Source organism: Furipterus horrens, unplaced genomic scaffold (assembly GCF_987537825.1).
Source record: "Furipterus horrens unplaced genomic scaffold, mFurHor1.1.pri manual_scaffold_3, whole genome shotgun sequence".
Taxonomy (NCBI): domain Eukaryota; kingdom Metazoa; phylum Chordata; class Mammalia; order Chiroptera; family Furipteridae; genus Furipterus; species Furipterus horrens.
Window position 1 is genome coordinate 32,888,125 of NW_028327173.1, and position 13,087 is coordinate 32,901,211.

Here is a 13,087-nt window from a genome sequence, read left to right on the forward strand (position 1 = left end):
AAACTGTCATTCAGAATAGAAGGGCAGAGAAAGTGCTTCCAGGACAAAGTAAAACTGAAGGAGTTCATTAGATCCAAACCACTGTTATATGAGATGTTAAAGGGACTGGTTTAGAAGAAGGAGGATCAAAACTATGAACATTAAAATGAAAACTGCATCACCAGAACCAACAACAGAAGCTAGGGAAGTGAAACAAAGGCAAACTACATAGGCAACGAGAGCAGAAAAAGAACTATAAGTATGGGGAACATACTGGGGGGAGGTCAGCAGGGAGGGGGTAAGGCGAGAGGGAGGGAGATGGTACAGGAATTAAGAAGCGTAGTAGGAGGGAATGGAGTAGACAGGAAGATGTTGAGAAGAACTATATGTACAACCAATGGACATGGACTAAAAGGGGGGGGGGGACTGGAGGGAGGGGGGTCACCAGGTGGAGGGGAGCAGAGGGAAGGGGAATTGGGACAACTGTAACAGAATAATCAATAAAACATATTTTTTTTTAAAAAAAGAGAGAATTATTTCTGGATTCTGCCCTCTTGTCACCAACAACAGTGACCACAATCTGTTACCATGCCTTCTAGGGACCAAGCAGGTCCAAGTGGCCTGTATGAACTCTCTGTCTAGATGTCCCCCCTTTGTTCTGTGCATGCTGTATTCGAGAACTGGGACTTTATATCAGATAACAGCTTCTGTTTCCATTGGGTTTCCTTCATTTCCCTATGAATTCAGGCTTCAACAGAAGCCCTTCACGTTATTAATGAAAAAAAGTATGACAGAATCTGGCTGGCTGCTGATTACTAGACCTCGGACATTCTTGCTGAATCTGGGAAGGAAAGACAAACCTCTGGGATGGAGGGGCTCTCTGGAATATTATATTGTATAAAGGCAAGAATATTGTCATCTGTTTGGTGATTGTATCCATTGCTTTTTTTTTTTCAAAGCTCTCTCACATAGCCTGCTTTAAGGACCATCACAATTGTAAGGTATGTTGGTGAGCTATTTTATTTCTTACCATATTAGTGATAAGTAAGTGAGGCTTTAGAAAGTGAAAGAAAGTTGCTTAAAATAATGCATAACTATATCTGCTTTAGAGAAGCAAAGTTGTTTGATTTGAATGAAAAGTTATATGAAGACACAGGCTTCTTTTCATTTTGGCCATTCCCTTTCCCTTCCTGCCCTCCATTTCCTATCAGAATCTATTGAAATCAGGCAGTAGCCCAGACTAGAGAAAACACAGTTTCAGGCAGGGCCAGGAAAGAGAACTGAACTGAAGGAATCAAACAACATATCTAAAGAATGGGAGGGAAGGTAGATACTATTGTCAATTATTCTTTCTATTTTATATTCAGTCAGTACAGTATAATCCAGGAATAACCTGGATTCTCTCCTAGGCTTTCTGTTTATATCTTTTTTCAGTCCAAAGTCTGATCTGGCAAAAAAGTTTCTGTCATGTTTTTGGGTGTGTGCATGCATGCGTGTGTGTGAGTCAGTTTCATTTATTATTTTTAAAATTGCATTTTTCAATTATGGTTTGCATTTAACATTATTTTGTATTAGTTTCAAGTTTGCAGCACAGCTCTTAGACAATCATCTACTTTACAATGTGGTCCCCTCAATGTTTTAGGTAGTGGGTATCTGCCATGGCTCCCTATCTACAATCCCATCTTCTAGAATATTTCAGCTAGAAAAAAGCCTTACTTAAGATACACACATAATTCCACATATACTGTATCTGCAGTGAGCCTATGGAAACTGCAACTCCTGCTTTTCCAGTTTATAAATTGTCTGCCATATAAATGGTACCTACAAAGGAAGGAAATATGTTGGGGCAGTAAAAGAGAATTATGTTTCTCACTCTTTCCTCTCTTTTTTCTCCTTAAATATTTAGTAACAAGAACTCAGCTGGGGTAGTAGTGGGTAAAGGAGAAACAGGACTAAAAAAATCGATTTCTCCTACATACCCTAGATTTACCTGTTTTGATAGATATATAGTATCTTACAAGATATAATTGCAAGAGAGAAAGAACTTGCCATTTTCAGAAGTCTTTTGTCTAGTGAATGGTCTATACCTCCATGTTTATGCAGAATTGTCATGTTTGACTGCTAACAAGGCTATGATAATCAATTATTTCTGACTGATCAGTGAGCAAGACCAACGTCCTTAAGTTTCTCTTGTCCCAGATAAATGCAGGTGGAATGTCAATGTCATATCCATATTCATCACATTTACATTTAGTTGATCAGCACCGACCTTTGTTCAGTGGTGCGGCAGTTTGGTTTCACAGACATGAGACTGAGCTCCATTAATAGATGCAGTAATACTCTGAGATCAGAATTAATATTTCCCTTGCATAAAGACTTCCCACAGGTTGTGCATCACACAGCAAAAGTGGGTAGGATTACAACATAGACCAGTGTGACTGTTACTTAACAAGGTATGTGTGGTGGGGGTTATCACACAGACCATTAAAACATCAGAATTTGGAGTTCCCCTTCGTTGGGGACCCAGGACATCAGCAAAACTGTCTCAGAACTATAATACTTCAGATCAGGCAGGTTGACAGCAGTTATTCAGCAGACTGGCAGAGTTCAGGATCCAGGAGCTCAGGGAATCAGCTAAAATAACCTCAAAGAGCAGATTGGACAGAGAGGTTTGTTATTGCTGGGTTTTGTTTTATTTTGTTTTGCTACGCATGTGCCCCCTACCTAAAGCTATTGTCAGCAATATTCTCAGAAAGGGCTTAAAATATACTTCATTGGGATGCTCCATGAAGTGTTCTTTGCAACAAAGTTGGGTTGGGCCAAGGCAAGGAGCCGTGCTAGAGAGTCATTCTCAAGAACATATTTATTTATTTAGATTTTATTTATTTATTTTTAGAGAGAGGGGAAGGGAGAGAGAAAGAGAGAGAGAAACATTGATGAGAAAGAGAAACATCAATTGGTTACCTCTGGTATGTGCCCCAAATAAGGACCAAACCCTCAACCCAGGCAGGTACCCTGACCAGGAATCGAACTCAAGATCTTTCACTTTGTGGGACAACACCCAACCAACTGAGCTACACTGGTCTGGGCCATTCTCAAGAATTTTGAAAGGACCACGGCAGCAGCACTGCTCACACATGCAGGTACACAGATCAAATTCCAGTGAAGAACGGCTCCCATGAACCAGTTCTAGACCAGATTCGGGAAGCCAGTTGAGTGCTGACCTGGGAGAAATGGACTGGATGAGTCTCAGAAATGTAAAGTAGGGAAGTGATATGTTTGAGATGCCCACTCCAATCTCAAAGGCATCTCAAATTTTATAATACCAATATTAAAAGTGTGGGTTAGAGGACTGAGAAAAGGCTGGAACAGCTAGTATTTCAACTCAAGTAGCATAGAAAAACTTGTGACATTCTCAAGTCTATTCTCAGAGGTTAGGGCTTCCTGACCGCAGTAGGGACTAACATTGAGTAGGAGCTAAGGTGATTCATCCTTTTCTACTCCTAACTAAGAGAATATCTTCACCCAGAAATCAGTATTGTACCCCATCAGTACTCCATTTCAACAGTGAGAAAGACTCAGTCTACTATCCTGCTTGGCCCTCAAAAGCAGGGAGACCTCCCCAGCTCTGGTCTTCCTTTTGAAAAATATCAATCCCACCATGTTTCTTGTCTTTGTTATTATAACCCACTTCAAAATTCAAATTCCTGCAATATCCTCTCCTCTTGGATCCTTTTATACCTTTACTCTTTCATTTCTTTTTTCTATCCATGCTATCTATTTACCCAGGATACTCATTCTATATAAATTCACTCTATCTGTATCTTCACCTTATTTATATAATTCTTCTTCCCTCTGTTGGTTAATTTTATATGTCAACTTGAATATGTCATGGTTCCAAGTTTTTGATCAAAAACCAGTCTAGATGTTGCTCCAAAGATTTAAAAAAAAAGAGTTTATTAATATTTAAATCAGTAGACTTTGAATAAGGCAGATCACCTTCAATAATGTGGGTGGGGAAGGGAATAGACTTGCAGGTCCAGGAAGCAAGGAGAGTTCCCAAGAGACTGGACCCAGGGAGAACCACTCCAAGACACATTATAATCAAAATGTCAAAAATTAAAGATAAAGAGAGAATTTTAAAAGCAGCAAGAGAGAAGAAAAGAATTATGTACAAAGGGGTCCCAATTAGACTATCAGCTGACTTCTCAAGGGAAACCCTACAGGCAAGAAGGGACTGGCAAGAAATATTCAAAGTAATGAAAATCCAAAACCTACAACCACGAATACTCTATCCAGCGAAACTGTCATTCAGAATAGAAGGACAGAGAAAGTGTTTCCAGGACAAAATAAAACTGAAAGAGTTCATTAGATCCAAACCACTGTTATATGAGATGTTAAAGGGACTGGTTTAAAAAACAGAAGCTAGGGAGATGAAACAAAGGCAAACGAAACAGGCAACGAGAGTGGAAAAGGAACTGTGGGTACGGGAAGCATATTGGGGGGAGGTCAACAGGGAGGGGGAGTGGGGAGAGGGAGGGAGATGATATAGGAATTGGGGATCATGGTAGGAGGGAATGGAATAGATGGAGAGAGGTTGGGAGGAACTGTATGCACAACTAATGGGCATAATCTAAAAGGGGGGGACAACTGGAGGGAGGGGGGCCACCGGGTGGAGGGGAGCAGAGGGAAGGGAAATTGGCACAAATGTAATATTTTAATCAATAAAACACATTAAATCTGAAAAAAAAAATAATGTGGGTGACCCTTAATCCCTTAATCAATCAGTTAAAAGGCTTAAGAGAAAACTTTGAGGGCTCCCAAAGAAGAAAAGATTCTACATTTGGGCCCAAGACTGAAACATTAATCCTTCCCTGGGTTTCGATACTCCTGGCCACCCCTTCACATCTCAGACCTGACAAGACCCATATTTTCATGAGGTAAAATAAATCTCTCTCTATATATAAGCATCCCATTGGTTTTGTTTCTCTGGAGAATCTTAATTAATACACTCCCTTAAAAAAACTTGATTCAGCCCCATGGAAACCACCTCCCACCAAGTGGGTGTCATTAATTGCTTTTTCTCTCTCACAATAGACAATAGAAGCTGAGGCAGCATTTTATAAGCCTCACGTATACTTCCTCAGAAGTCATATTCTTTTCTTATCAGATAAAACCCATCTTTCTTTGTTATTGATGCTATCCAACCAAGATGGTACTACTTTTATGTTTCTTACTTTGATCATCTACCAACCTACACATCATTTCCCCTCATTTATTCAAGAAAACAATGTCTGGCGCTAGCCTATGCATACAAGACAGTGACATCTACCTTGAAGGATAGTTGTCAGAACCAGAGTCAGTATGTCTAACATACCTAACACTCTGAGACCAATGGTAGGCTCTTGATGCATAGGAGTTATTAGCAATTATGTTTATATTCAGGACAAGTCCTTGTATAACCAGATAGGATCTAGTGACCATATGGAAAAGCCATCTGAAACCCCTAGTTTCAAAGTTCTTTGACTTTCACTCTGAAAACTTTTACCCAAACTCCTCTTTGGCCACTCATACTGCAAGAATGTCCTTTATTCTGTTAGTTTAAGAGGGAAGCATGTTCTATAAAGCTCACCAGCCACTTACCACAAACTCATTTTACATATTTCAGGCAGAAAATAAAGAAAGAGTTACCCTAAGGAAACCATTCCTGTGATTTCCATGAAAAGAAAATCTCCCCCAAAACTACTGGTCTCTTGCTCCACAACTGTACTCCTCCCATCAAAAGGAGAGAAGGTGTCATGGTTGGCTGGTGACAGCATTAGCCCAGAGTTTTCTCAATTTGCTTAGAGATAATTTGTCAAAAGTCAGTGACCACAGAGATTCGATTTATTTTCTAAATGCAGACTAGTGTAAAATCTTAGATATTATACCTATTCTCCAAACACCGGTTTCCTTTCAAGCGGTTTCAAGACAACAGGAGTGGGAAGGATGGGTGAGCAGGGAATGTTAACAAACCCATTTGGTTCTTAAACTAAGTCAGTAATTTTATCAGTGATAAAGAGTTGTTGTTTATGAGCCTTCTTAGACTTCATTGGTCATCATCAAAAACCATTTAACCTGTTTCAAATATTAGTATAAAACATATTGATTTATGATCATATCTTTATACCTTTAGTCTTTTTCACACACTTTCTGCTATAAGTGGTCTTTTATCTCATTGAGACATAATTCCCTCTGTGCTTTGTCATGATAGCAGCCAATACTGAATTGATCTCATTCCCAACAGGGCTCTGGATATGTGGGGCAGGGACTGTTGGTGGCTGTGGTCTGGAATCTGGTGGGTTTTGTGCAGTAGAAATCTCTAATATGTCACTATTGAGAGACTGGGAGGTACTTTGTGGACACAAGCAAGATACTGGCCCAAGTTGCAAAAGGGGGAAATGTGTGTTTGAGTGTGACCATATTATACATGGAGATGCTCTAAAGTGTGAATCATAGGAGTCCTTGCTGGGCAAGCATAGTGCCCACACTCAGTGGCTGATGAAAAGCCACATTTCACTCTGGATCTAACTTGCTAACCTCTTGATCATAATTACCAAGAAGTTGGATTCAAGTCTCTTCTCTGAGTAATTCTTTCTTTTTACCCCAAATGTGAAGATTATTTTAATTTCTTTAGGATTTCAGAAACAATGACAATTGATGATACTTGCAATTACAGAAGAAAAATTATCACAGACAAAAAATACAAAATTGAATTTTTGTATGGTGATGTTTGACAGGGGATTTCCTTCATTTAGGAGTTTGGCTGATACTTAGATCTATTTATGCTTCTATTTCTATTGCTGGTGGTGACTTGCCTTGGCTTGACTTGAGTCTGCTCATTTGAATCACGACTGTGAGGGATCTGGTTGTCAGCACAGCTCTGTTTTGCTTCATTCTCATCATATGGCAGCAACAGCTATAAGTGTGTTTCTGGGAACATAAAAGTAGCAAGGACTTATTCAGATTTTGCATGGGTTAAGTCACATATAGGTGAGTCATCTAATGCTCCTCTTCCAACCTAGCAGTGGCCGTTCTCAGGTTCCATTCTGTATTTTTTTTAAATCTATTTTTCACAGCCATTTGATGAAAGAAAAATACCATATGACCTCACTTATAAGAGGAATCTAATGAACAAAATAAACTAATGAGCAATATAGAACCAGAGACATGGAAACATGGAACAGCCTGACAGCAGCCAGAGGGGAGAGGGGATGGGGATAATGGTGGAAAGAAGGGGAAGGGATCAGTCAAAGGACATGTATGAATGACCTGTGGGCACGGACAACAGTGTGGGAACTGACTGTAGGAGTGGGGAGGGCAAAGGGGGAAAAATTGGGACAAGTGTAATAGAATAACAATTATTTAAAAAATACAAAATGAAAAAATATTTTTCTTGTTATGTTGTCTCCTTCTCTGCTCTAAGAAGGGAAATTTACTACCAGCCCATTTTGGAAAAGCTCACAGAGATAAACTATTTGATTCCCATGATGAGTTCAGTAGCAAATAGTTTCTGGGAAAAGCAAATGGAGAAAACAGGTTTTCCTTCTTTTTTGTCAGATAGGCTATAGACACGAGTAGAAACAGGAAGTGCAGGGAAGTATGTCCAGGTTCAGGACAAGAGCAAAAGATATATATTCCTCTTTCTTTTTTTATTTTTTAATTTTATTTTTATTGTTTTTCTATTACAATTGTCCCACTTTTTCCCTCATTTTTACCCCTAACCCAGCCCACCCTTCTCCCATAGTCACTCCCCACCCCGTTGTCCATGTCCATGGGTTATTTATACTAGTTCCTTTACTAAACCCTTCCCCTACTTAACCCCTTCCCTTCCTCCCCCCTCCCCCTGATAACTGTTACTCTGTTCCTTGTTCATTTCTGTTCATTTGTTTGTGTTGTTCTTTAGTTTCCTGTATCAGGTGATATTATATGGTATTTTTCTTTCATTGCCTGGCTTATTTTGCTAAGCATAATTCTCTCTAGTTCCATCCATGTTGTTGCAAATGGCAGGAGTTCCTTCTTTCTTTCTGCTACATAGTATTCCATTGTGTAAATGTACCAGTTTTTTTGATCCACTCATCTACAGATGGGCACCAAGGTTGTTTCCAGCTCTTGGCTACTATAAACAGTGCTGCTATGAACATAGGGGTGCATAGGTTCTTTTGAATTGGTGTTTCAGGATTCTTCGGGTATAATCCTAGCAGTGGAATCGCTGGTTCAAAAGGCATTTCCGTATTTAGTTTTTTGAGGAAATTCCGTAATGTTTAGCATAGTGGCTACACCAGTCTGCATTCCCACCAACAGTGCACTAGGGTTCCCGTTTCTCCACATCCTCACCAGCACTTGTTGTTTGTTGATTTGTTAACGGTAGCCATTCTGACTGGTGTAAAGTGGTATCTCATTGTGGTTTTTATTTGCATCTCTCTGATGGCTAGTGATGTTGAGCATTCTTTCATACGCCTATGGACCCTCTGTATATCGTCCTTGGAGAAGTGTTTGTTCAGGTCTTTTGCCCATTTTTTAATTGGGCTGTCTTTGTGTATATTCCCCTTTAAGGATTTTTCCTGAGGGTCTCCCTCAGATTTAAGGTGCTGCCATCTTCAGAAACTTAAAAGGCCAGCTGTCAATGTGCCACAGTGTGATGATTAGAGGCAGGCCATTATAGACAGGACACATTCATGCTCTCCTAGTGGAGATGTATAAGTGAATAATAAAGAAATATATAAAATACATACTGTCTATGTAAGAAATATATATAATAAAATAGGTGCATGCCTTTTGTTTATTTTTGGCTTCTTTTTAAATTTTATTTTTCAATACAGTTTACATTCAGTATTATTTAGTATTTAGGTGTGAAGCATAGTTGATAGATAATCATACACTTTATAAAGTGTTCATCTTGATATTTCCAGTACCCACTTGGCACAATATAGAGTTATTACAATATTATTGACTGTATTTTCTATGCTGTATTTTACATCCTCATGACTATTTTGTAACTACCAATTTGTACTTAATCCCCTCACATTTTTCACCCAGTCCCCCAACACTCCTCCCCTCTGACAAGCAGCAGTCTCTTCTCTGAGTCTATGGGTCTGTTTTCATTTTTTTAAAAATTATTTTGTTCTTTAGATTTTACCTATGAATGAGCTCAAACTGACCAGGTAGCAGTATCAACTTCCATGTTACCAGGCAAATATTGTTCACTTTTGTGAAGTTATTCACCCCTTGAGAAGATCTTTACACCAACAGCTCAAAAGTATGGGAGTGGGAAGCAAGGGTGTAACGACTGGATTATTGGGTATGATAGTAAGAGAACCTCTTCCACGTTTGTCTCTTGAGTCGTGAACTTATGTATTTTGGCAATGGAATTAAAAGGCACCACACATAAGTCATTGATTTAAAGATAGACTGATTCTTATGGGGTGGTGGTGCAGCTTTGCAGATAGATGGTGCTTTCCAGTTAGCATCGCCCTTGAGTCTTCAATAGGACATTCCCATGTTCTATAAGACCAGCTGCTTCTGTGTAAAGGAATATGTGGTATGGTCTGTCAATTTCATAAGTGGTAGCTCATTATTGAACTTTTCATGGTAAAATTAGTTCTTCAACCAGAAACCATTTATATGGAACACCATGATGACAATAAGGCATTGTTATAAATTTGTTCTTGGTGATGCTGGCAGAAGCACTGCAGCCAAAAAAAGGCAAACGCATATACAAGATAATTATCCAATCCAGTGAAGACAAATTGCCATTTTCTCAATGGTGGCAGAGGTCCAAAATAATCAATTAGTGGAGAATAGTTTCTTACCCAGGGGAACAGTTGAAAATGCGGGGCTTCATGTTTAATCCCTGCCATTGGCAATTGAGCAATCAGTGATGTCAGTAGGCAGAAACCATGGGAGAGAAAATCCAGCTTATTGAGCTCATGCACAGGCCTCATCCCACCACCATGGCTGTTTTGTACAGAAACCCATTTAACAAATACCAGGGTTGCTCACAAAAAAAGGCTGATTCACATTCGCAGAATGGGGCACCTTATCCACTTGATTTTTAAGGGTTTTCTCTGCCATCAACAACTTTGAATAACCATGCAAATAATTCATGAATCTATTCGTAACTTGTGCTCATTGTGAGAGATGCATCGGCACATGAACTTGACCAGAGTGCCTGCCACTAATCTTCCTACTTGGTTCATTGAATATTCCGACCAGTTGGCCACTCTATCAGCTGCTGTTCACGAAGCAGTCTAGATCTTTATGGTCTCCCAGTGTCTCATTAGGAGGCATCTAGTCTCTACCAGAGCCCAGGAGCAAGCCAGAGCTGATTTTCTAAAGTTGAATAGCTATTTGTAGAAGATGGTGTGCCTTATCTTCAAATCTGTAGACATTCACATGGCTATTCTTAAAAACAAAGAACTCAGTTGGACAATCTGATTTCAAAGCTCAGTATACATTAATAAAGACAGTGTGCCAGTGCTGTGAAGATGCACTAACAGATTAATGAAACAGAACAGAGTCCAGAAATGGACCCAACTTTTCTGCACTTTGAAACATTATCAAAAATTGGTTATCAATATATGCATCTATCCCTCTGTCAATACAACACTGTTTTGACTATTATAGCTTTATAGTACATCTTGAGATTAAGTAGAGTTAGGTATCCAACTTTGTTCTTTAAAAATTATTGGACTTTTTTCATATAATTTTGATGTACTATGTAATGTTCTCAAAAAATAACTTGCTTGATTTTTAGGTTAGTTTTAGTTCATAGATAAACTTGTAAGTAAGGACTGTAAACAATAATGAGTCTTCCAATCTGTGCCCATAATATATCTCTCTACTCATGAATCTTCTTTAATTATGCTCAAAGATATTTTATGATTTTCATTGTGAAAATTCCATACTTATTTTATTATATATATTTCTATATGTTTCATTTTTATGCTATTGTAATGGCATTTCTTTTCCAGCAGGATGTTTTTCTTTGACTCATAGGTTATTTAGAAGGCGGTTTTTTTTTTTTTTTTTTTTTTTTTTTTCAGATTTAATGTGTTTTATTGATTAAAATATTACATTTGTGCCAATTTCCCTTCCCTCTGCTCCCCTCCACCCGGTGGCCCCCCTCCCTCCAGTTGTCCCCCCCTTTTAGATTATGTCCATTAGTTGTGCATACAGTTCCTCCCAACCTCTCTCCGTCTATTCCATTCCCTCCTACCATGATCCCCAATTCCTATATCATCTCCCTCCCTCTCCCCACTCCCCCTCCCTGTTGACCTCCCCCCACTATGCTTCCCTTACCCACAGTTCCTTTTCCACTCTCGTTGCCTGTTTCGTTTGCCTTTGTTTCATCTCCCTAGCTTCTGTTTTTTAAACCAGTCCCTTTAACATCTCATATAACAGTGATTTGGATCTAATGAACTCTTTCAGTTTTATTTTGTCCTGGAAACACTTTCTCTGTCCTTCTATTCTGAATGACAATTTCGCTGGATAGAGTATTCGTGGTTGTAGGTTTTGGATTTTCATTACTTTGAATATTTCTTGCCAGTCCCTTCTTGCCTGTAGGGTTTCCCTTGAGAAGTCAGCTGATAGTCTAATTGGGACCCCTTTGTACATAATTCTTTTCTTCTCTCTTGCTGCTTTTAAGATTCTCTCTTTATCTTTAATTTTTGACATTTTGATTATAATGTGTCTTGGAGTGGTTCTCCCTGGGTCCAGTCTCTTGGGAACTCTCGTTGCTTCCTGGACCTGCAAGTCTATTCCCTTCCCCAAGTCTGGGAAGTTCTCCTTTATTATATTTTCACTCAATTTTTCAAGTTCTAGTTCATCTTCCTCATTCTCTGGCAAACCAATGATTCTTATGTTGGGCCTTTTATAGCTGTCCCAGAGGTTTCTGATCCTCTCATTGTTGCTTCCTATTTCCTCTCGCTGCATTGGTTGATTGCTTGTTCCTTCTCCATATTCCAGTTTGTTGAAATGAACTCTGGGTTCCTCACCTTCTGTCTCGTATGTGGTTTTGTTCCTTTCGTTATGAAAGATTTTCGCTTCTTTCATATCTTTTTCCTGCTCTTTTGTGAATTCTGTAAGCCACCTGATAACAATGGCCCAGAACTGAGCCTCTGACAAGTTTCTTATCTGTTCATCTGTCAGGTTCTCTATCTGCTGTCTGGTGAGTTGTGCCACCGGGATCTCTATATTTGTCTGCCACATTTTGACAGATGCGTTTTGTTTTCCTGGGCCGGCTGTTCGGGGCGGTGCCTGTGTACGCGTCACAAATTAGCGACCGGTGTCTGTCTGTGACCTATTTCGCAGCCCTGTGGTGCTTTCTGTGGGGGCGGGGGTCCAAGATGGATTCACACAGTTATTCAGCTAGGAGACCGGGATCCGTCCTCCCGCCCCCCTGGGCCTCACTGTTCAAGGCGATGCTGCGGCTGCTCTCCCCAGCGCCCGGAGTCGCGCACCGCCTGGGGCTTGATTGCCTCCGGGATTTTTCGCCGCCCCCCCCCGCCGCTCCGCAAACAGCTTTACCTTCTTTAACTCTTACCTGCCCAAATGGCACCGCTGGTTTATAACTTCATGTGTTGGGCTTCCGTGTAGTTTTATTTTCTGGAATTTCTAGTTATCCTTTGTTTTGAAGTAGTTGTATTCCTCTATAGTTGTAGAGGGAGACCTAGCATGTCCGTCTAAGCCTCCATCTTGGCCGGAAGTTAGAAGGCGGTTTTGCTCTACACTTAAATGTATGGAGATTTTCAGGTTAGCTGTGTATTCTATTTCTTTAAATTGTTTTTTTGTTGTTGTTTCCAAAGAGATTTTTTAGAACATAATTTTTATTGTATTTTTTCCATTACTATTTAGTGCCCTTATATCCCCCCCTCCATTGCAGTAACCACACTGTGGTCCATGCCCATGAGTTCTTTTGCCTTTTTGTTCAATCAGTCCACCCTCCACTGTATTTTTAAAATTTGATTTTCTAATTGTAGTTTTTTAAATTTTATTTGTTGATGTTAGTTCCTATAGTCTTACTAAATTTATTTATTAGCTTTAGGGTTTTTTGTAGATTTCATGGGTT

At 39.6% G+C, this 13,087-nt stretch overlaps 1 pseudogene across 1 annotated transcript in view; it reads left to right on the top strand.

Moving 5' to 3' along the window:
- Nucleotides 1-938: 938 nt before the first annotated feature.
- LOC150014864 (myelin-oligodendrocyte glycoprotein-like) overlaps nucleotides 939-13,087 on the top strand; it is a 36,444-nt pseudogene continuing 24,295 nt past the window's right edge. Inside the window, exon 1 of the transcript XR_016509596.1 lies at nucleotides 939-980. The product of XR_016509596.1 is annotated as a myelin-oligodendrocyte glycoprotein-like (transcript). The remainder of the gene's footprint in view (nucleotides 981-13,087) is intronic.